Consider the following 24,057-nt stretch of genomic DNA (forward strand, 5'->3'; position numbering starts at 1 on the left):
TTGCCAGTACACGTGAGTAAAGAAGCGAATTAAATATTACGATCTGCGAATAGCAACTGTGAATGGCATTTCATCACTTGTGATGTTATTGGCAGAAGCATAAACAATGAAAGCGAGCCAATTTAATTATTTTTTAAAAAATAGTAAGCTTAGTGAAATTATTTAAAAAATGGTCAGATCCTATATTTTTTAGTACGCTACTTCAGAAAAAAAAATACTTTTAAAATTTTGGAATGCTCTTAACGCAGCCGTAATATTTTTAGAGTGAATAACTTTTTTTTTTTTTGCAAAGACGGAGTCTCAGGGTGCAATGGAGGCAAGGAAATATGGTTCCAATGCCTTTGCATCTCAATGGATGAAAAACGTTAATAAAAGTGCCAACAGCTCATGCGATAGCCAGTAGCATTTGTTGTTAAATTTGTGCTGCATATTTTCTGAAGATATCTTTTTTTTTCTACTACACTGATTAAAGAAATTTTGAATCATCTTTTAAAGAAAAATATTGATCGAGAGTTTAATTGGTGAAAGACAACTTAATCGCGACAGAAGAGAGAGTATTTTTGTCTAAATAAAATATCGTTTCAGCTTTCGAAGATTTTTCATTTATATTCAAATCATATCAAATAAAATTGCTCTTTATGTCCCATTAAATTCTCCTAAAATCTTTTTCAGATTGTAACTAATGAAAAGAAAACATGATTTAAAGTTTATGAAGATCTTAGAAAAATATATTTTCCATAAGAACTAAAAAAAGCATGTGCTGTTAAACTTAACGTTCCCTCAGGGACCCATTATAATGCAAAACGGAACAGGGATGAGTACATTAAAAATAATTTAGAGCCAGACAATTTCCCTTTAACTTTTGGTTTCCATATTTTGTGGGAAAACGTTTTCGATTGATACGAACTGAGTATTAAAAATAAATAAAAAACCCTAATTATAGTTTTTAAGAGAGTAAAATGTAAAACTAGGAAATAAGAATATACTGACTAATTGCCTTTAGGAACAGTTCATAAATGCACCTTTTAAATAGTTCAAAATATTAGTACAACTGCGTTTTTTATGAAACCAAGAACGACCTGCTTAAATAAAAAATTAGTCTTGAAATTTTTTAACTTGAAAAATACAAAAGAAAAATTCTTAAACAGCATGAAAAAATAAACGAATACAAATGTAAAAAAGTAAAAGAGCGAGAGAGATTGAAATTTACATATATAAGCAATTTTTACAACCCAGGGTTCTTCTTAACACGTTTTTACAAGGTGATAAGAAATAACTTGGACATACATAATACATCATATTTTTAACGCTAATGAAAATATTGCGACCCAATTTCAAAATTAGTATGAACATTGAACACATTATTTCATCTAATATATTTACAAATTTTCAGAGTGGCTACCTTTAGCCTTAATAGAGAGATTTAAACTCGTCAAAAAATTTTCGGCATTGGGCCGCAACTGACTTTAAGAGATTTTATCCTAATCCTTGCATCAAGTTTTCTTTACGGATGCCAAAGTTTTAAGAGGTTTAGCAGTCATCCTTGTCTACAAAACCTTTTTGCATTGTTGAATTGCATCAACGATCCAAATCTAATGGTTTCAGTTGGGATATGTTCTAGCTGGAAAGTATCACTTGTTTTTGTTGATCAAGGCGTAAAGATTAACCAAGAAACATACCGCAGACGTGTTTTGGAAGATGTCTTTTCTTGGTCGCAAAAGTTCTTTGGAAATAAAAGATGGAACTTCCAACAGGATTCCACACTTGCACACGGAGCTAAATACACTTAAGATTGGTGCAAGACACATTTTCCGGTCTTCATTTGGCGCTCAAGATTTTCCACCGTATTCCCCAAATTTGAACCCAAAGGATTATTCTGTTTAGTCCATCTTAGAGTCAGGGGGGTGTGCTAATACTCCTAAAACTTTGGCATCCCTAAAGAAATCCTTACGCAGAAAACGGGATGAAATAATAGTATGTGAGTTACGGCCCATAGCCGAAATTTTTTTGATCCGTTTAAAGCTCCGTATTAATCCTAAAGGTAGCCACTTTGAAAATTTGTAAATATATTACACGAAATAATGCATTCATATTAATTTTGAAGTTTGGTCGTAATATTTTCATCAGCATTAAAGTTATGATGTATTATGTGTGCCTAAGTTCTTTCTTGTCGCATTGTATTAGCAACTTACGTTCGCTACAAATAGTGGTTTTATATTAGTATGAAAAATACCGATGTTTCTACTTAAAACTTGATTCTTTATTTAATAATTACAGTTGAAAAATTAGTACTTTTGAACAGAATCCTAAATTTTCTAGAAAATATTTCAATTCTGAAGCTTAACAGTAGCTTTAACAGTAAGCTGTAAGAGTAAGCTTAACATCATTCCAGATCAATTTTACCCGCCAATGTTCCAAAAATGGAACATCATATTTAACTGAAAATTTTCCCAAGAAATAACGTTAAAATAAACAAGTTTTTTTTTAACACAGTTTAGTCTTATTTCAAAGTATTTTTTGATTTCCTGCTTGATTGTTTATATATTTTCAATTATTTATTGCGATTTTTCAAAGATGCGTGTTTTTTAGCTTTTTGCAACTTTTTCTTATAAAATTTACCAAAAATTGGCTTTTTCAGAAAATGTGATGATATTTATTACAGTTGTGAAAAATGCTTCAATGTATGATTTTAAAATGCTTGTAGAAATGTACAATGATATTTCCAAAAGGTGTACCCCTTCAAAATAGCATGTTCCAATTTTGAAACATTGGCGCTTTTAGGGAGTCAAATTTCCAAGAAGTAAATCGTTCGACTTCAAAGGGGAAATTTCAATTTTCGTTATATATGTTTCTTTTTTCTTCTCATTTTGAATGTACTCTGATGTAGATGTTGGCAAAACCAAGTAAGTTTATGTTTTGAAAGGATATGACGTTTCGTTAGCAAAGAAAATAACAGTCTACTGTTTAACGGACTATATGGCTCCGAATACACACCTGCTCAGACAGTTGCATTGTGACGTAATAATAAACAATAATATTAGTGAGCGTTTTATTCTTCATATTTAAAATGCAATCATATTTAAAGTTACAATGAATATAGTGAGATTCCACATTTGATGCAATTAGTTGTTGTGATTTTATCAGTGAAAAGGGGCTATTTCTCTTTAGTCCTTTATTGCTTGTCCAACTGTTTAGGTAGCTAGCAGTTTTGTTTCCATGATCTATACTAGAAAGTTTATTGAAGTATTTGACTAACTGACCTGGCGTCTCATGGAAAGAGGCTGTAGATCTGCCTCAAAGAGGACGATTTCGGATGGACAGCTGCGTTTCATTCCAGTAATAATGCGAGCAGCACTCAACTGGACCTTTTCCAGTTTATTCAAGTTGGTTTCAGATGCACAACAATAAATGGGATATCCATATTCTAAAATTGGCCTAATAAGAGCCTGGTAGGATGTCTTAAGAGTTTTTGCGTCTGCTCCCCAGTTTCGACCTGCAATGTGTTTCAAAATGTTGAGGCGCTTCCTGGCTTTCTGGACTATGAAATCAATATGTTTATTACATAAAAATTCTGGATCAAGGATGAAGCCCAGGTATTTTGGGTGTTTCTCGTAGGTGAGTTTCTGGTTTTTGAGCATCAAAGAAGGTTGATAGTTATAAAGCTTTTAATTCTTGGTAAAGAAAGTGGTTATTGATTTAACGGGGTTGAAGTTCATTTTATAATCATCTGCAAACTTTGAGATGACGTCCAAGGTACTATTGAGTTCTGATTCGATTTCATCGATTGCTCTGCCTGAGCTCCAGATAGCAATATCGTCTGCAAGCATTCCAACAAGAGTCCTCTGGGAAACGGTTTTTTCAATTCCGGCCATAAACATAACGAAGAGAGTTGGGCTGAGAACGGTTCCCCCCTGGCCGGAACACCCTGGCCTAGGCTAAAAGTATCGGATAGGGTTCTATTGAACTTAACTCTAATTGTTCTCTGTTTAAGGTAATCAGAAATCCATGCTAAAGTGTTTCCCCGGATTTTAAAGACATCGTACAGTTTTATTATAAGTTTATCCTTCCAAACTCTATCAAAAGCCTTCGTAAGGTCCAGCAGAGCTGCAACACTGTGGTGGGTTGGCCTGTGGTAGGTTTTGGGCATCTCTGATGCCCAAAATATGGATGGGCAAAATGCAGTACTTGATCAATCGTGCTGTGGCCTCCCCGAAAACCAAATTGTTCCCTAGGGAGTAAATTATTTTTGCTCAAAAAGTATTGGAGTCTGATCAAGACCATTTTCTCTATGATTTTGCTTATGGTACATGTCAATGCTATAGGTATGTAATCACCAGAAGAACAGGTATTATAATTTGGCTTCTTTATTGGTATAGTGGCCCTTTTCCACTCTTGAGGTAATCGTCCATTTCTCCAAGAAAAGTTGAAAAGGTCTAGTAACTTTTGTTTTCCAATGCCTCCAAGATTTTCAATCATATGACCGTGAATTCCGTCTGGGCCTGGTGATTTGCTAAGGTCAAGAAGGGACAAAGCGAGCAAAAGTTCTTGGTTGTTAAACTGAGTAGTCATTGTTGGGTCTCCATGAGTTTTATCTACCAATAATGATAGAACTCAAGAAGAAACAGAAGACCTGGAATACGAGTGAAAAATATTGGAATTTCAAAAAAGCTGATTGGACCTCGTTTAGAGAGGCTGTTGATAAAGAATTGGAATCATCGAAATTTGTAAAGGAAATCGACCAACGTTAGCTGATTTTCAAAAATATCATACTTAAGGGGGTCCGGGACACAAAAATTGTCAAATTTTGCATTTTTTTTTTATAATTTGAAAAATTGCTCCGTTTCTTTTTGCTTAAGAAGACGTTTGAATCTTGTTTCTACCTTAAATAGAACGAAAGATATAGTTATTTTTGTTGCATGCACCTAACTAATGTGTACTTAACTTTGAAACTTTAAACGCGTTTTTCTCCATGATGCAATTTTTCCCGATTTCTTGCATTCAAACTCTTATAAGTCAGGAACCGATAGAGATAAAGTAATGAAACTTGGAGCATATCTTTTTCAAGCAGTTTACTTTAATTTTTATTCGGCGAATTTGAAAAAAACGTTTACTGCAAAAATTATGATTTTTTTTAAAAAAAGTATCTTCGAATTTTTCGAAATTTTTCTTCAAATATTTTTTATTTTTTATTGAGTCAATATTTTTAAAATCGCCGAATAAAAATTAAAGCTTAAATATTTGTGCATACTTTTTTGAAAAAAAATTGAAAATTGACCATTAATATTTTGAGTTATAGCAATTTAAAGCAACCCCATTTTTTTGAAAATAACTAATTAAATTTAAATAAAAAAATAATTTTTTTTCATATTTATGTTATGATTTTGCTTATTAAATAAATGATGAATTAGTGCAAAAAATTTCAAAACTCTAAAGTACATAATAAAAATTTTTTCAAAATGTGTCCCGGACCCCCTTAAGCATGCAAAGTTCTTTGTCCCCAGGGGTAATGTAAAACATTTTATCCCTCATTACTCCCAACTGATGACCACTCTAAAACCCTTATTTGAAAAACGAAAACTACTTTTAGATTCTACCAGGCTCCCAAATGATAACGTGAGAACTGAGATCAACCAAATTAGTACAGAAATAAAACTAGCCTATTCTCAGCTCAAAAGGCATAGATGGAATGAGATTTGTAGTAATATTGACCAATTAATTCTTATAGGCCGTGGCAATCGCTGAAACCCATCGCAACAAAAAGGGCTTTGCCATTGATTGGTGGACGCAGGGGTACCCTGTGGCGCTTCGTACGGTCAAAATGGGCGACGTCCAATCAAAAACAAACAAACTTTGAAACATTGACATTGACTTGTGGATGCATGAGCTGCATTGAAACATTGACAATGATTGGCGGATAAATGAGCTGCATCGGTTCAACACAGAAAAATCAAAAATCTTCAAGGGTTAAGCGACAGCGCCATCTATTGGGGTCATGATCAGATACAACTGAAAACTTCTAATATATATTTAAACCACATAACTTCCTTATTATTTTTCCCGTATAAACAACGAAATAAAGCTATTTCAGTTCAAGACAAGCCCGTGAACTCAATGACTTTATCAAAAACTTCAAAACCACGCTAACGTATATGCAAAAACGTTAGTTTTTTAAAGTAAGGGGTGCCATTGACTCCCTTCCCCCTAACCCCTTAAAGGAAGGACCTGGATCAAGGACCTGGTCTTATGCAGTTGATGTGATTAAAAATTTGAATTTTTGCAGGGTATTAGGTATGCAGCTACTCTGCAGTGTGTCACTCGCATTTAACGAATTTTATGTAAAATTATCAAAACTTAGGCCTTGTGCCAGAGCAGAAAAAAATAACTCACAGGCTTGAAATTTTACGCAGCAGTTTGTGTAAGGGAGTTACAAATTTTCCGCACTAAGGCTAAGTGCTCTGCAGAAATAAATTCGTTTTTTTTTCAGCCCACCCTAATACACACACACACACACACACACACACATATATATATATATATATATATATATATATATATATATATATATATATATATATATATATATATATATATATATATATATATATATATATATATATATATATATATATATATATATAGGAGTGTACCTCAAAGTATGTATCTGTTCGATCTATTTTTTTTTTCTGCTGTAGAGTTTTACAACTATTTATCATGTTCGGAAAAATAGTTAATTTCAAAATGTTAATAAGCTATTATCAAAGAAAAAAAATACTTCCTTCCAAAGAAGTAGAAAACATTTTCAGCAAACCTACAATACAGCAGTTTTCAAAAAAAAAAAATATTACTTAATTGTTTAGAAATTACAACAATATATTTGGAGCATAAAACCAATTTCTTTTAAATTTATGAAATCCCATTATATTGATGAAACATAACGGAAATATATGTGTTTGACAGGAGTATTTATGGATGGGATATTCCCTCGTAGCTATTGCATTTCCTTGCTGAATGTAATTTAAGAAATAAATACGCAAAGATAAAAACAAAGTGGAATTGTGTTTCTTCATGAATAATATTTGCACACATCTACAGAACAAATCCGAAATCTCATTTCGATGGCAAAGCTCGAATGTCACAACGCTGTTTAGTATAGGAACGTCACATAAAAAGGACTTAAGGTTACATAACAGTTAGGGATTCTTCTGTTACATCATGCGCTGTATAAAATAAGTAGGCTTTGGAAAAAATGTATGGTTCTCTTTCAGATTTAAATTGGTTTTTGATTTCTGATTTAAGGTGGTTGAATTCTTGCATTACGCCGACTACTTGTGATATGGAAAACATTTACCCCCGCTGTCCAAATTTAGTTGCTATATTTCTGTTCCTTAGAGTCAAACTGACATAAGTCCAAAAACTGCGATTTTTTGTTTATTAGTGCATTGCATGTGGAAGCCCATTCCGCACCGAGCCATGTGAAAATAATTCTTTAAAAAAATATAAAAAAAACTTTTCAAATTTTTACCAGGGTTAAAAGAGCGCGCGTCATACCCTTAGTGTGTGCAGGGGCGGATACAGAAAATTATTTTAGGGGGGTGGTCATGCAGAAGAATGACCGCACCTCCCCCCATGAACAAATCTACGGTTTGGGGTACGCAAAAATTTCTGAAACTGCTTGATAGTCAAAAAAAAAAAAAACCAAATCGGCCTGGAATAAGGTATTTAATTGGAGATAAACGTGGCATAAGCAATGAAACGAAGTAGATAGTAGCTCAAATATTTATTTTCAAAAATAATTAATGAAAAGAAAATATACTAAAATCGTCTACATTTTATGCATAAAGTGTTTGAACACAATATGGACGGATACTGTTTCGACGGTTTAGGGGGGGGGGGAATGATGACCCCCATTAACTTCTCCTTGCATCCGTCACTGAGAATGCGCCAGAAAAAAGTTCTTCCTTTGTCCTGTAAAAATACCATAATGTTACTTATGTCCTTCTGACTCTGAGGTACAGATGTGTCAAACATTTTGTCCTAATTAGTTTTTACATTTGGTTATCTTCGTACTATATTGAAACCGATGATTTAAGAATTGTATTTAAGCATTTACAGACAGATTTCAGTGATACGCTATCAATAAAACACATTTACAGGCGTCCCTCGTATAACACGGTTAATTCGTCCCGTGTAGTATCGAAATCGTGTTATACAAGACTTTTTTAAAAATACCTTTTAAACTAATTTTTTATGTTAATTAATCATTTACATGGCAAAAAACATGTCAATATGTGTCGTGTTGTATCCAAACCGTATTTCGTGTTACATCGAAACCGTGTTATTCGAGACTTAGAAATACAATTTAAATCAAGGGATGTGTACTGTGTTGTATCGAAATCAAGTTTCATAAAAACAAAGTAAATTATTAGAGTTATTATCAAACATTAACAAAATATATTAAACAAAAATGGAATTCCATCTTTTTTATATATAATATTCGTGTTGTATCAAATCCATGAAGCTTTAAATTCAAGTTTCGGACCGTGCAATATCGAAACCATGTTTTACAAGTTATACAAGGGACACATGTACTTAGCAAGAATTCCATGACTCCATCATTAAATCAGTACCATATTACTTTCGAAAATCAAAGGTTTTCACACTCTTGAACCTCACTTCTTTTTTTAATTACTCTTCCACCAGTAATCCCATTAAACCATCCCATTTTGTATCCATTTAAATCCCATTTTTACCCGACTGCCGCATAAGACACTAAGATGAATCTCTCGACCGGAGCGATATCCAATTAAAATGTAGTCAAACATTTCTTTTTTTTTTCTTGATTACATGGGAAATTACAAGAGAGAAAATAAAATTACGAACCAGGAATTGTTATTATTGCTACATGCTTATCTTATTGACAAGAAGTTTTCATCTGTTTCTTTGATACTGTTTGCCCACGGATGATATGGAATGGGGTCGTTTCCAAAATTTTAAAAGTATTTTTTTGTGAAAGAGCATGCTTAAAAACACTAGATTTGACCTTTTTTAAGTGATTTGACTTAGTTTAATATTTTTAAAAAATTTCTTTAATCGGTGCGGTTTCATTGTTTACACTTCTGCCAATAACATCACAAAGGATGAAATACCATTTACTGTTGCCATTCAGAAGAGCACAAATTTTAATTCGCATGTTTACTTACGTGTACTGGCAACGATATGATTGATAGCAAGCATAGAGCGCAATGTTTAATTCGCTTCTTGATCATCATAACGTGAAAACACGGTAGCAAGATGCGACTAAGTACACCATTTGTGACGTCATAAAGACCACGCCTTGTTTGAAAAATCGGACATTTAAAAAAATTAGTTAAAAAATAACTGTTGGGAAAATGAAAGTATTTCCTGGGTCCATGGTTTTTTTTTATTTGCTTATTCTATCAATTTCTGTGACTAAAAGTAGTACTTTTGACTGAAGGAAACAACCTCATTGGTAAATGTCCAGCTAAGATGAGTCACTATGACTGAAGGGGGTAAAAAAATTACGCTCCTACTTCCCAAATTTCAATATGACTATCCTTAATTTTGATGCTAACACACATCTGAAAATGCTGGAATCCCTGAAAAATAATAAATTTGTCCTTTTCTACCACAAAACCGGTTGTTTATCTTTTCATATCATCGGTGGTCAAACTGCACCAGTTTCTAACTGTTTGGCTTTGAGTTTATATTTGCAGTTCCGAATGAAGACTATCTGATGTCATTTTCTTCAGTTGTTCAAGAACATAGATTAATCATTTGTATATTTAAAATAGTAACTTCAAAAGATAATTTTAAATGGTTTAAAATAACTTAAGGGTTCAGACGACGCATTAAATGTTTTGAAGAATATTTTTTCTGATCAAATTATAAGTAAATATACATAAACTTCTTCAAAATGAAGAAGGAAAAAACACAGCTTACTAAGCTAGAAATAAAAAATACACTTCAATTTAGTAGATTTAAAGAAAAACAAACGGGTCAAAATTTGTCAGACAAGAACAACATAATTCCATTTTATTTAATGATTTAAGTTTAAATGAGATTATTTCAATTAAGAAACTACATTTCTTTAGCAACATCTGTTAAATTCATTTATTTTGGAAAATTGGTCATAGTAGACACTAAAATAATGATTTATTAAATTTGATTATCTGACAGAAACACATAAAGACATTGTTCTGGTAATTTATTTATTTTTATTACCAGAAATAATAACACTTCATTAACGGTAAAGAAATTAATAATATATTTTACGGTATGAAACGTAAATTACAGATATGAAGAACGTAAACGCAGCGATGATAAATTTAAAGAAAAAGAAGAAAAAGACACTGTATTTTAGCAATCTGTTTAGCTTTTTTCACCATTCGAGCATTTAAAAATTTTATTTAAACATTCAGTGATACGTTATCAATCAAACACATTTACTTAGCAAGAATTCCATGACTTGATCATTAAATCAGTCCCATATTAGTTTCGAAAATCAAAGGTTTTAACTTTCTTAAGCCTCAATTCATTTTTTAACCGACTTCAAAAAGGAGGCGGTTATCAGTTCATACCGTATGTATGTTTTTGTTTGTTTGTCCACTCATAGCGTCTCACCTAGTGAACCGATTTTGATGATTCTTTTTTTAATGGATAGGGGATGGCTCAACTTAGGTCCCATTACTTTGTTTGACTATATTTGTTCTTTAGAAAAAAAGTTATGGGCAAAAAACAGTAAATTTTATGCAATTTCCCTATTAAATGATTAAAATGATACTGTAGCGAAGTTCGCACTTTTCATCCGTGGATAACGGTGGCTCAGTGGTAGAATTCTCGCTCCCACACGAGCGACCCGGGTTCAAATTCCGACTAGGACAAAGTGAATTTTACCAAAATTTCGTTTCTACTGTTTCCCGTATTTTCTTGAATGTTCTATTAATTTCTGTATCTTTCCAAGTCTGGAAAGTTCCAGCACTTTCTCAAATTGTATATAAGGAGATGTAACGTTCATTAGTGGTTTTGAATAAAGATCTCGAGTTGAGACTAACGAGTGTTCGCTTCATTTGGCTTTCACATTGTCTTCGCTATCTTCATCTACGCGACAATATGAAACTCATTGTTATAAAAGTTTGGTGCCATATAACAGTAACATTAATAGTAATTGTAATGATAATTTTGAATAAAGGCTTTTCTAAAGCAATACAGTGATATAAAGCCGAAATACTTACTAGGTAACTTCTTACTTTTACTGAAATATCTACATTTACACTAAAAAGAATTAAATAAAAAAATTTTGAAAAAAAAAAAGTAGAACCGACTTCAAAATTGCTCTAAAAAGTTAAAAATAATTTTATTCTTTAAACACCATCGATAATACTTTTAAACATAATTTTTGAAGTTGGCGCAAAAACAAAAAGTAAAATCCATTGTAACCATGCTTCGTTCATATTTTTATCAAAAAGTCATCCAAAGTTAGGAACGAAACATTTATATCGTTACTCAAATATGCTGTCATCAATGCGTAATGCATGTGGTAGTGATGAAACTGGACCTGGTTAAATTTATACTTGTAGTTGAGTTATGGCTGTGAATGATTTTATCGATCGTTTTTGCGCCAACTTCAAATATTATGTTTAAAAGTATTATCGATGGTGTTTAAAGAATAAAATTATTTTTCACTTTTTAGAGCAATTTTGAGGTCGGTTCTTTTTTTTTTTTTTTTCAAAATTTTTTTATTAAGAACTCTTCCACCAGTAATCCCACTAAGCCATCCCATTTTTAATCCATTTAAATCCCATTTTTATCCGACTGCGGCATAAGATACTAAGATGAATCTATCGGGCCGGAGCGATATCAAATTAAAATGTAGTCAAATATTTTTTTTTCTTGATTACATGGGAACACCTTACACAGATCTCTGCATAGTATAAAACGAAGTCTCCAAAAAGCGTCTGTTTGTTTAAACGCGCAAACCCCGAGAACTATCCGGTCGATTTCGCTGAAATTTTCACAGTATCTTTCTTTTAGCAGCGGAAAGGTTTGCGGATCGGTTCAAAAAAAAAAAAAAACTTCGATGAGTAGTTATTTTTTTATTCCAATTTAGTCCAAATCTTTACATTAATTCCCGAATATGGGAGTGAACAATTACTTCACATATTAACATCACATATCGTTGGAAAGGGTATAATTTCCACGTTCTACGCAATTTGTTTCAATTCTCTAACCTAATTACGGCGGCAGTTATTTGTGTTTTAAGCTTTAGTTTTTTTAGACAGCTGAAATTTAGGCATCACTGTCTTCATTAAATGCATCAATAAAAAGTGAAGGAATTATCCCACAGTTTTCTTTTTGACACCATCGGAAAAAGCGACATTTTTTTACTCCAGATCTTTCTATAACTATGATTGAAAAACTATTCTTCTGTGTCCATAGGAAAAAAAGTTACAAGCCTTTTTATCTCAAGTTCAAAAAAATCTCATGTAAATTCAAATTGTTAACCATTTTCGATCGCATTTTAATTCCTTAAACTTAATTTATTTTGTGTTTCCATAGTTACGCTTTTTAAATCCATCTTTCTGCATTTAATTTCTTGAAAGTATTTTAATATCTGTCGTCATTGTTTAGAAGGAAAATTTTGCATGGTGTTTTTTTTATTATTTAAGCCTGACTATTGAATACACCTCACTTCACCCAATTTTTATTTTCAAGGTGAACGAGGCAAAGCCGAGCAACGCAGCTAGTTCAATTTAAGAGTACTATATGAGGATATAATTTGCCCCACATACATTTGTGGAAAACATGCTTCTATCGCACGTAAACTATAGGGTTAAACAATGTAATAAGAAATGATATCCTTAACAGTTAATAACCTATTGCAATGTCAAATACTTGCACCTGTAATAATCCATTGTGACTTACATTAAAATATGGAAAGTTTTTCAGTAAAAATGTGCTGACTTATAGGTTTAAAAGTAAGCAGGTGGTGACTTTTTTTTTTAAATTTTAGAATTGCTATTGATTGCTATTCTATATTTGAATGAAAATTAAAATTACTTATCAGATTTAAAGCCATTCGTATATTACTACTGCACATAAAATAGTTTTGTGATTTACGTTGCGTTTCTAACATTTAAATTTTCGTACTGACCAAAAGTTTTTTAATCTAAGATCAATTCATTCGAAGCTTTAAAGCGCTCATTTGGGCAAATGAGACAGTTTTCGGCATTTATTTGTGTTTTAGTCGTGAAATTCTAAAACTGAGCTTTTAATTTCTATGTATGCGAATATAAGAAAGCATCATATATAATACTTGCGTATAATTATGCATTTATGGGCGTTTCTAGAAAAACTGTCTTGTGCGTAACGCTAAGTTTTTCATTTTATTCAATAACTATCAATTAAATATGGGATTAACTGTTATGCTTTGATAGTACATTAAATCATGTATTATTCCTCAACAGCATTATTTTTTGAAGGCTTTAATTAGCTGAAAAAAATAAAAAAACTTAGCGTTACGCACGGGACGTTTTTTCGAGAATCGCCCTTTTGTATAATAATATGAAGTATCAACTTTCTGAAAATTTATCTTGTATTCCTGTATACGAGTATTGTTAAATTGCTAAACTTAAAATATATTTTTCTCAAAATATTTTGATAATGGAAACTTGAAATTTTCCCAGTGTTTTTAAGAGATAGGTAAAAGGGGGGGGGGGGGGTACATGTGACCACGGAGCACATATGAGCCTCGTATGTTTTGCTAAGATAACTTCAAACAAAATTGTTGAAAAATTCTCACGTAATGCTAGTACGTTTTTCCTAAATTTTACGTTATGTCACTTTCCTTGCCGGAGTGTAATATGATGCTTTTCCTGCATTTTTTAATCGTGTTCATATGTGCCCCAGGCTTGTTTACGCGTGCCCCCCCTTTATCGGCACATGTGAACAATTGAAGGCATTAAAAAAAAAATTAACTTGAATTTTGACCTCTTGAATTCAAATTATGTTTTTCGCAATCACGAGTGTGTGTGTGTGTATGTAGGCATGTGTATTTATGTGTGTGGGGGGGGCGTATGTGTGTTTGTGTGTAGGGGGTATGTGTATATGTGTGTGTAGGCATGTGTGTTTATGTCTGTGTGCAGGTATGAGTGTATGGGTAGTTGTGTGTATGAATGTGTGTGCGTAGGGGCGGGGTATGGTCTATGTGTGTGTAGGCATATGTGTTTGTGTCTGTGTGCAGGCATGAATGTGTGGGTAGTTGTGTGTATGTTTTTGTGTGTGTGTGTGTGTATGTGTAGGTGTCTGTATGTATGCGTGTGTGTATGTGTGTGTGTGTAGGTGTATGGGTGTGTATGTGTTTGTGTGTGTATGTGTTTGTGTGTGTGTATGTGTTTGTGTGTGTGTGTAGCATATGGATACAACCTGGAGACGGCTTTCGCTATAGGAGCAGCATCGTGAGTAGCCGGTCGACGGTGATGGTGCGGAGGGTGCTGGTGGGAAAATAAAATGACAGGACGCCAAAAACAGTCAAGTGAGAACAATAAGCAATCGTGATTATTAAAAAAAAATACCAGAAAGTGAAGAAATATTTTTAGAAACAAGAAAAGAAAACTGAAAAAATTCCATGATTCAAGGAGAAGCTTATTTTGTCTTGGTGGCATTTTTGCTCTGACAAATTTTTTGAAAAATAAAGAAATTCAAAAAATTGTTCACATGCAAGGATCTACTGAATTGAAATTTCATTTCATAATTTATTAAGCTCGAACCAACTGCCACTTTTTAAATGAAAAAAAAATGGTTTTTGACCATAACAACTTCTATTTAATTAAAACTGCGGTCCTCAAGCAAAAATTTCACGTCGGTGTAATTTTTAACATATAAATGAAACGTGGTGAAATTTTCAAAGTAATATGCGAAGTAGTTTACTAGAAAAATAACTAAGAGGTTTTAAAATGGATGTTTTGTGGATAACACATTTTAAAGTAAGATTGTTCGTACATTTTAATGCATTCCTGCCCCGTTAATGTGTAAATTGAGTTACTTTTAATCAACATATTGCATTCTTTGTCTCTTAATTTGAATATTTTTAATATATAAAAAGATAACAGAGCACATTTTTAAAGGTTTTAGACTTCGAACTCCCCTGAGGAACAGTGATTTGTACGCGTTGCGGGCGCGACTGCTGTCACATCCGCAACACGTACCAAGTGTTATTTTTCAAGCAAAGCTTTTTTTTTTTTTTTTTTTTTTTTTTTTAAAGTTGATACTTCATTTTATGTCAAAAAAAGGTTTTTTGTATTCGAATATAATAAAACTAGCAGTATCCGCACGGCTTTGCCCGTAGTAGAAAATTAAAAGGACATTTGGTTCGCCTGTATATTTTCAAATAATGGATAATGAATTTCTCGCTATTATGCGATGTTAGTTTGCTCATGCATGTTATGGTAGTTTACTCGTCCATGTAATTTTAATTCGCTCGGTATTGCTGCAAGGGAATTAAGTCCATCAATGGTGGCTTAAAATTGGAATAGAAAAAGAACAAAATTGAATTTTCGACAAATCGCTTCAAAGTTCTCATTTCAATACTCTACGAACTAATTTTGTGCCGAATTTCATGAAAATCCGCCGAAGAGTCTAGGCGGTATGCGTGTAACAGACATCCAGATACGCAGACTTTCAGCTCACTTATTAATAATAAAGATTAAAAGCCTAACTTTAAAATCCCAGGAATAAAGTTCAAATATTTTTGCAAAATGTCACACCCATGCAAAAATGAATGGAGCAAAAGTCAACTGAAACGGATGAAACTATTAAAATCATCGGGATCCTATGACGTAAATAATTTGTTTTTCATCACTTTTTCATTTTTGTCCGGAAAAGGTTTCCGATATTCACCTGACTAACCTAAATAAAATTTCACTTCCCTCACAGCTAAAAAATTATGTTACAAAATAATTATTTCGTACTTAATACTGCCAACGGTTGTAAAAAATCAAAAATTTCGCCTTACGGCAGAAAATATATTTCTGCTATGACTCCTGGAAAATGCTCGCGGATCGGATTGAAAGTCAGAGATTTAGGGAGAGGGACTCCACTTAATTTGACAAATTTTGACCACAAGCGATGTTCATTTATATCAACAAATTAGAGTTGGCTGAAGATCTTGAACCAGCGGTTTTGCAGAGCTATGACACAGAACACCCATGGTGGATTTTCTGAATAAAGTCTATTAAGATACTTTTTTTAACGTTATGTAAAGAATACACTCACGAAGCTATAGTCAATCCTGTTCTGCAAAAAAAAAAAAAAAAAAAAAAAGTAGCGCTTAATTTACTTTTCTACACCCATGACCTGCAAGGCTCTATTTGTGTCGTCAAAGTAAAATGCAATAAGAAGGCTCATGGAGAATCAAGATGAAAGGGAAAATAACTAATTAAAAGAATTGCAAGAGTGTGCGTTCGAACGGTAAAGCTTTCAATTACGTTTTTTTTTTCTATTCAAAGAGATAAAAAGAAATCGTCTCTTATAAGCGTGGAAAAGCTGTTGCAATAATATAAATAATGACTTTCATTAAATTATATATATATTCCTGGATAGAGTTCTGTCTAGTATCTGGTTTTAATAATATTTTATAAATGTAGTTTTTGAGTTGTGAAGAGAAATTCGTACACCTTGTTAAGGATTGAATCACTTCGAGGTTGTTATTCAAATCAATAAATGTGGATATTTAAAAACTCTTTAGTTATTTTAAAAAATACTTTTTTTTTTGACGCTTCCTTCGGTAAAAAATAGGTTAAGTTGTTGAAGCAACCACCTGGCTCACCTTTTAATGTTTTAATTGTTCAGAATTTTGCAGATTTTGCACTGCAAATACTCCCCAATAGAGACAAATATCGTGAAATGACAGACACATACGTTATTTTCAAAAAAATTTGAGAAGTTTTTTCGCTGTTAATAAAACTGCTGCGTTTGAAAAAAATTATCTATCTATCTGGTTCCATCGGGAGTAATAACTATTTTCTTTCACGAATGAATTCAGTTTAGGATTTTCAACCAATCATTTCTCGCACTGAACATATGTTGCAGTTCCTGTGCATAAACCTAGATGTAGGGCAAAATGGTTTTGAAATTTTTCGAGAACTAAAAAATGTTGAAAATTCCTATCAAACATTCTAGACATAAGTTTAAAATTTCTCCCTTAGGTTACACACTCTATAGTTGAGGCGAACCTAAACTGACAGTCGTAATGCTGCGGTATTCGCGTAGCCTTCATAATGCTTCCTGTTAAATTTGCTCCAATTAAAAGGTTTCGTAACCCCTTCCATGGTACATTTCTTGACTGTAAGTGATGTACACTGTAAAAACGATTCAGAAACGTTCCTGGAAAATAATAGGCAGCTGATGTGCCCAATTTCAACCAGTAACATATCTTACAAAAACCAGTAACCTTCCTGAAATACTGGGAATCTCCCCTGTAAAAGCCAGTCGTGACCCTTCTACAAAAATTGAATAGGTTTAATGTATTTGATTAGAACCATCCTGGTTACCAAGAAGGCTCAGCATTCATACATTCGAACGCGCGTAAAGCACATGTCGATACTCTCACCCAATAGCGAGAGCGCGCTCATCTCGTGGAGACCAATGAAATGCGATTCCCAACTCTACGGACCTCAGAGCCGTCAGATAACTGGCTTCTAGGCACGTTGACGGGTCCCGCACAATACGGCTTGCTGTCATGGCAACGCCGGCCGAAAACTGGTTTTAGGGAGAAAACTATACGTCGGTGACGGGTGTGCGGACGCAATGAGTCAATCCAGACGGGCCGTAATTAAACTAAAGCCGATACATTTAATAAACACGCTCAGCCAACCTTTAAACTGGTAGAAAAAAATATTTTTCACACCAGTGAAAAGTTTGCATTCGTGTATCTTTTTGCAATTCAGGAAACTTTTTAACGAAGATACTTGATTTTGCGGGGAACTAGGTGAAAACCTCTGAAATCCCGAAACGTTCCACGGAAATAACCAGCAATGTTTCGAAATTTTTCTACAGTGTACGTCTGTACATTATGTTGCATTACATGCAATTTATAACAAAAGATTTACCGCTTCTATTTTCTATGTACTTTTGATCAATTAGTAATTATCATAGCTCTATAAATCAATTCAAAACAAATCGAAGATAAGGCTGTAAATTTTTTTTTATGATGAATCAAATTGGTGATGAAACAAGTTGAGGCTCTTTGTGAACATATCTGAACAGTCATCTTTAAGAAACAAGAAAAGCGGACAGAAATCTATCAACATCTGGTTTTACAATATTAAATATTACATGTAACATTAATAAAACAACGACGCACATCGCCTCAATTTTTTTGAAATTGGATGTAAAAGATTTCATAAATATTTCTACTTGATTTTTATTTGTACCTTTTAATGTATTTGACAAGTTGTTTTATGCAATTACAGAGATGGATTGGCTTTTTAAGAGGTTCTCTCTTAAAACACAAACCTTTTAGTGTTCATTTGAACGCTTTAGGATAGATTTCTTTGTTTTTGTAACGATCTCCACTTTATCATTTGCCTATTTACATGGGAAAATCAAAACATCAAACCTCAGCGTTAAGAAACCTCTACAGAAAAATACAAATATTCTGAAAAGAAAAAAAACACACACTAAAAAAGTTCGTTTAATCATATACGCGAGTGAGTTAGTATATTTCTTTAATGAATACTACGTTATCATGAATTTTATTTCTATAAAAAATTTTAGACATTTTTCAACACCTGTAAAATTTAAAAGTTTAAGAAAATAGCACTTTTAAACTCAGGATTTTCTTTCTGGCGATTAACTAGTGAAACTTCAAAACAAAAACTGTATGGAATGTGCCAACGAAACCAAAATGCAGAACAAAAGTGGCAAAAGAAAAACATTTTAAAGATTCAAACTTTCTGAAATTTCTGTTTTTAGAAGAAAATTTAGAAGAAATTAAACCGATTGAGGAAAAAACATTTTTTAGCCGGTAGATATCTTATCAATGTATTAATATGCAGTTCCACGGCAAAGTAGCTAAACATACCCTGTATCGCTAAAATGACACTAAATTATCAATAAATTTAATTTTTACAAAAATCAGAATTTGTTTACACGTGATGTATCATATTGAGAGGTGTATCGCAAAAATGAAACTAAATAATAACTATTCGCATTCCAGGAATCAATTATTTGCATTTCAAGTAAACGATTTTTTTTTTTTTCGATATCAAGTCATTTTTTGCCTACATACTGAAACGACACGTACTTAAAGTGCGGAAGAAATTAGAACTGATAAAGATTTGGTTTCCGAAGTATAAGAACGGTGTACCTTGATTACTGCAGCACTAAAAAAATTCAGAATTGAGAAACATTTATAACCGTCAGCAAGCAAACATTCATACATTTCACAACTGTAGCTCAGAGCATTGCTTTTAGTCACAACACAAAACATCAGCTTAGGCAACTAGGTCCGACATTCTTCGAAGATAGGGTGTGTAGATCAGGTGCATGTATAGAATAGACATATGTACCCCGTTTTAAGAGGTACTGTTATATTATGAGACTTATTACTGTTATATTATGAGATTAATTTCCTATACGTCCCCTTAATTGATTATTACAGAAACAAACCCTACAAATACAAAAAACAAAAAATGTCTTCCTTTCTTACATTCTACTGATAAAATCCTTTTTACTTTCTTTAGGAAAATGTTACATTTTTTTAAAAGCAAGTATTGAATACTTTAATCGCTTTAATCGGAATTATAAAATACTTAGCCAAAAATGTTTTTGTTTGGTAGACAGTGTACTATAGCAAAGAGTATATTATATACAAAGCTTCAATTTTTAGGCGAAAAATTAAACGATTTATGGATAAGTCCGATATTCCGGACATATATTTTTGAACTAAATGTTTCATCAAACAAACTGCATTGTAAAATGTTCTTTAAACAATAATAAAACGTAATATAAGCATTTGAAATGAGCAATAAAATATTGACATTTTTTAAAAACAGCAAAAAAAAAAAAAAAGTGTCGCGTTTGCAAAAAAAAAAAAAAAAAAAAAAATGCATGGTTGGAAAAATGAGCAGTCTCAATCTCCTCACTTTAAGTCACTCCTCACTTTGCTTCCAAAGTCAAGAAATAACTACAAAATAAGAACTAATCTACTGATACAATTAAACAGGATAATCTCCTTTTAACGTTGATGAACTAACGATGAATACTTGACAATGAACAGAAAATTATGAAACGTGAAATTTTCTATCATCTCGCTTCGCGAGATACATTTGATCAATTTTAAAATTTACAAACTATAAACTTGTCAGAGACAAGGAATTCCATTACACTTCCAGCCTGAATCCTTTACGTTAGAACACAATTTATTACAATAGCGACTAAATTATTCAAATCACTTCAATCTGATTACAAGTAACTAATGTCCTGCAAGTGAAACGTTAATGAAATTGTAATGTAATTTTCTAGAAAGTAATTGTCGGAAAATAGAATCAAATGGGGTTTAATGGTATGCATTTTGGGAGAATTATTCACAATTACAGGTCTTTTTTATTTTTTCTTCAAAACTTCTACGCCAGATTTTTATGAGTTTTTTGTTAGCAAATGCTACTTCGAAATAATTAATAGATAGAATTTGAACTGGTCATAAATGTGTTACAGGGCAGAACCTTTTATCCGGGAACCAAAAAACCGGGAAACCAGAAAACCGGCAACCTTTTGCCGATTTTCCCGCCATTTTTTAAAAATATGCATTTTTGACATTTTTTTAAAAACATTTTTTTTTTTGAAATAATAAAAAGATAATGAGCGGTTTCTTAATAAATACCATATTACTCATCTATAACTCGGGAAAATGTTTACAAAAATGAACTTCAAAGGGTTACTTAAACAGTTTAGGAATTCTAGAAATACTGTTTATCAAAAACAATTTATAATTACAATAGTTACTTTATGTGGATAATATATATGAGTATTATATATTTTTTATGTTTACAATAAAACCAAGACATTGATTGTTGAAAATCTCGAGGTGGAAGAAAACCAACAAGGTCAAGAATTTTAACCGACACACCAGTAAAAAGATCAGCTTTGATTGAACATGAAGAAAGACAAAAGCGAAAAAATAAAAATATTCAGGAGAACAAATTTCCAAGGGTAAAGAAAGTAAAAAAAGACATTATCTCTACTAACACAGAGGAATCCAATATTGATACACCTTCTAGCTGCACTGAAAAAGAAATAGAAGATTTTATAGTAAAAAATAATAACTTTGATGTTGGCGACTTTGCTGTTGTAAAATTTACAACAAAAAGAGATTTGTGTTATTTTGTTGGGCGGGTTACACGAGTATTGGTACTAAATGATGAGTGTGAAGTCGCCTTCTTACGACGATGTGAACAATCATTTAGTTTTATTTATCCTGAAAACAATGATTCATCTGTTGTATATTTTACAGATATGACTAAACTGCCATGTCCTATATCTTCTGGTTATACTGAAAGAGTAGCCATGAAAGTTCAATTTAATTTTGGTTTTTCCCAATTTATGCCCTTAAGATAATGTCCCAACTTGTACATTTTGATGTATGCACAAATTAAATAAATTATATTCAAAATAAATAGGAGGTAAGTCTGTTTACTTGATTCTATGAACAGTATTCTTTATTATTTTTTAAATATAATTCGTAAAATATTATAAGCGTCATTATTCTAAATATTAATATATATGATCTTAAAAATAATTTCTAAACATTCAATCATCATGCTAAAACATGTATACTTAATATTTACATAATTAATAAAAGAATTTTCTTTTTCTCATTTTACAATTATATATCATTGCCCGGGTCAAGCCTCCCATACCATGGGTCAAGCCTCCCTTAATAAGGGAGGCTTGACCCGCTAACCTAAATTTTAAAAAATATTAATTTTAGAAAAGAAAAAATGTATTATTTACATTATCGCCAATATATTCCTGTTGCCAATAGAATGTCCTTCAATATGTGCTATCATATGATATTTAAATTTTCAAAATAAAATTTACAAAAATGTTTATCTGAAAACGTGGTTAAGGCTCCCCAGGTTCCCCTATACCGAAATATTTTGTCCTACACGAACTACTTGAACATGAAGACATATGTCTGGGTGCTAAGGGGAAAAAAAACCTCACTGTCAAACTTATCCAGCAAAAGTTCTTCAGTGTTGTGCTTAAACTTCAGAATAAAATGCGAAACATTTAATCACTTAGCAAAAGCAAAGATAGAATAAACTCACTACCAAATGGCGCGACCTTGAAGGTCACATATTTGGACAAATTCTAGATATAGGTTCATTTCGACTAGATATGAGCCCAGGTTTAGCGGTTTGATTGCATAGGCCCTAGTTCGACTGCAACGGGGGTCCAAAGGTGATAATTTGAACCCAGAAATGCAGTGGAGTTAGTTACCTTTAAAATTACCATTTCTATCGTTTTTTCTACTATTGTGCTGCAGTATAAGCCATTTGCATGCTTAACTTTAAATTAATTACGTTGAATACTAATGTTTAATAAACGGTTCTGAAATTTAAATTGGCTACTACATTAAATTTCACTAACTTAAATGCCAAAATAACATAGTACGGGATATTTATCGTTTGCAAATGAAACTATTATTTTCGTTTTATATAAATCGTCTGCTAGTAAAAAGTATTTATCGTTTGCTAATAAAAACATTTACTTTAACTGGATATTTATCGCCTGCTATCAAAGGTGTACCACATTGATAAGCAAAAAAAGGGAGAAGAGAAAAAGCTCTGATTTATTACACATGGCACACAAAAGTACAAAAATACAAGATCGTTTCGGTTTTAGAAATAACTTAGATAATGCCCATAAATAAATAAATGTTCTCTCTTATACTCAATTTACTAACGAAAGATGCCAAAGGTGTTTTGGGAGATCGAACATAGTGTCGAATTCTGAAATTCCAATGGAAACGCCACTGAATTTTTGGGGACAAACTTTCAAATTTGGACCTTCGTTTCAGGGAAACTAGGGCCCATGCAGTCAAACCCCTTTACCTGCACTCATGTCTAGTGAGAATGTATCTATAGCTAGAATTTTGTCCAAATCCGCGAACCTCAAGGTCGTGCCGATTGGTCGTCAGATTTTAATATCAGAAATTCCGGAAAGTCCAAAGCATTTTCATTATGACCCATGCATATAAAGAAAATTACACAGCTTAAACTCATTTTTAAAGTAAAATCAATCAAGACCCGCTGCCAAAGAATTTGCTTTCATAAAGCAGTATTAAAGAGGTGATCACAGATAATAGATTCAGTTTTAAATGAGAAAATACAACATCTCTGAATTGAAACATTGAAAGATTAATGGAATATAGATTGCTACCTTTAGTTAAAACAAATGATAATTTTTTAAATATTCTTTTAGATTAATGCATTTATTTTACTTCTCCGTCAATCTTAAAATTTTCTTTTAAAGAAAGAACCTTTTCAGCCAATTTTCAAAGAAATATTTATCTTCTTTCAAGCAGTGCTGATCAATGTTTTTTTTTTTTTTTCACCGCAGGCAACACCTCATATTAAGATGAATATCGTGGGTCATAACAAATGTAAAATTTAATTTTCAATTTTTTCCAGATAAAATGGTAAAACAAGGAAAATGAAAGACAATTACGCACCAAACATTGCTTTCATAAGTACTACATGTTTATTTTGGTGATACGTTTATCCCTTTGTGTTTTTATATTTTTACAATTTTTCAGTTTTAAACATTAAATTTTATGTTTGCACATTTTTTCCATTCAAATTTTATATTTTTAAATATTCAATTTTACATTTTACGTATGTAGAATCTACCTTTTAATTTTTTACATTTTTATAGTTTTGTTGCATTTTTTATATTTTACTCTCTATTCATATGTGCTGAGTGCACTATATTTATGCACTCTCGTTAATGAATTCCTACGTTCAAGTGCTACTGCTA

Source organism: Uloborus diversus, chromosome 2 (assembly GCF_026930045.1).
Source record: "Uloborus diversus isolate 005 chromosome 2, Udiv.v.3.1, whole genome shotgun sequence".
Classification (NCBI taxonomy): Eukaryota; Metazoa; Arthropoda; class Arachnida; order Araneae; family Uloboridae; genus Uloborus; species Uloborus diversus.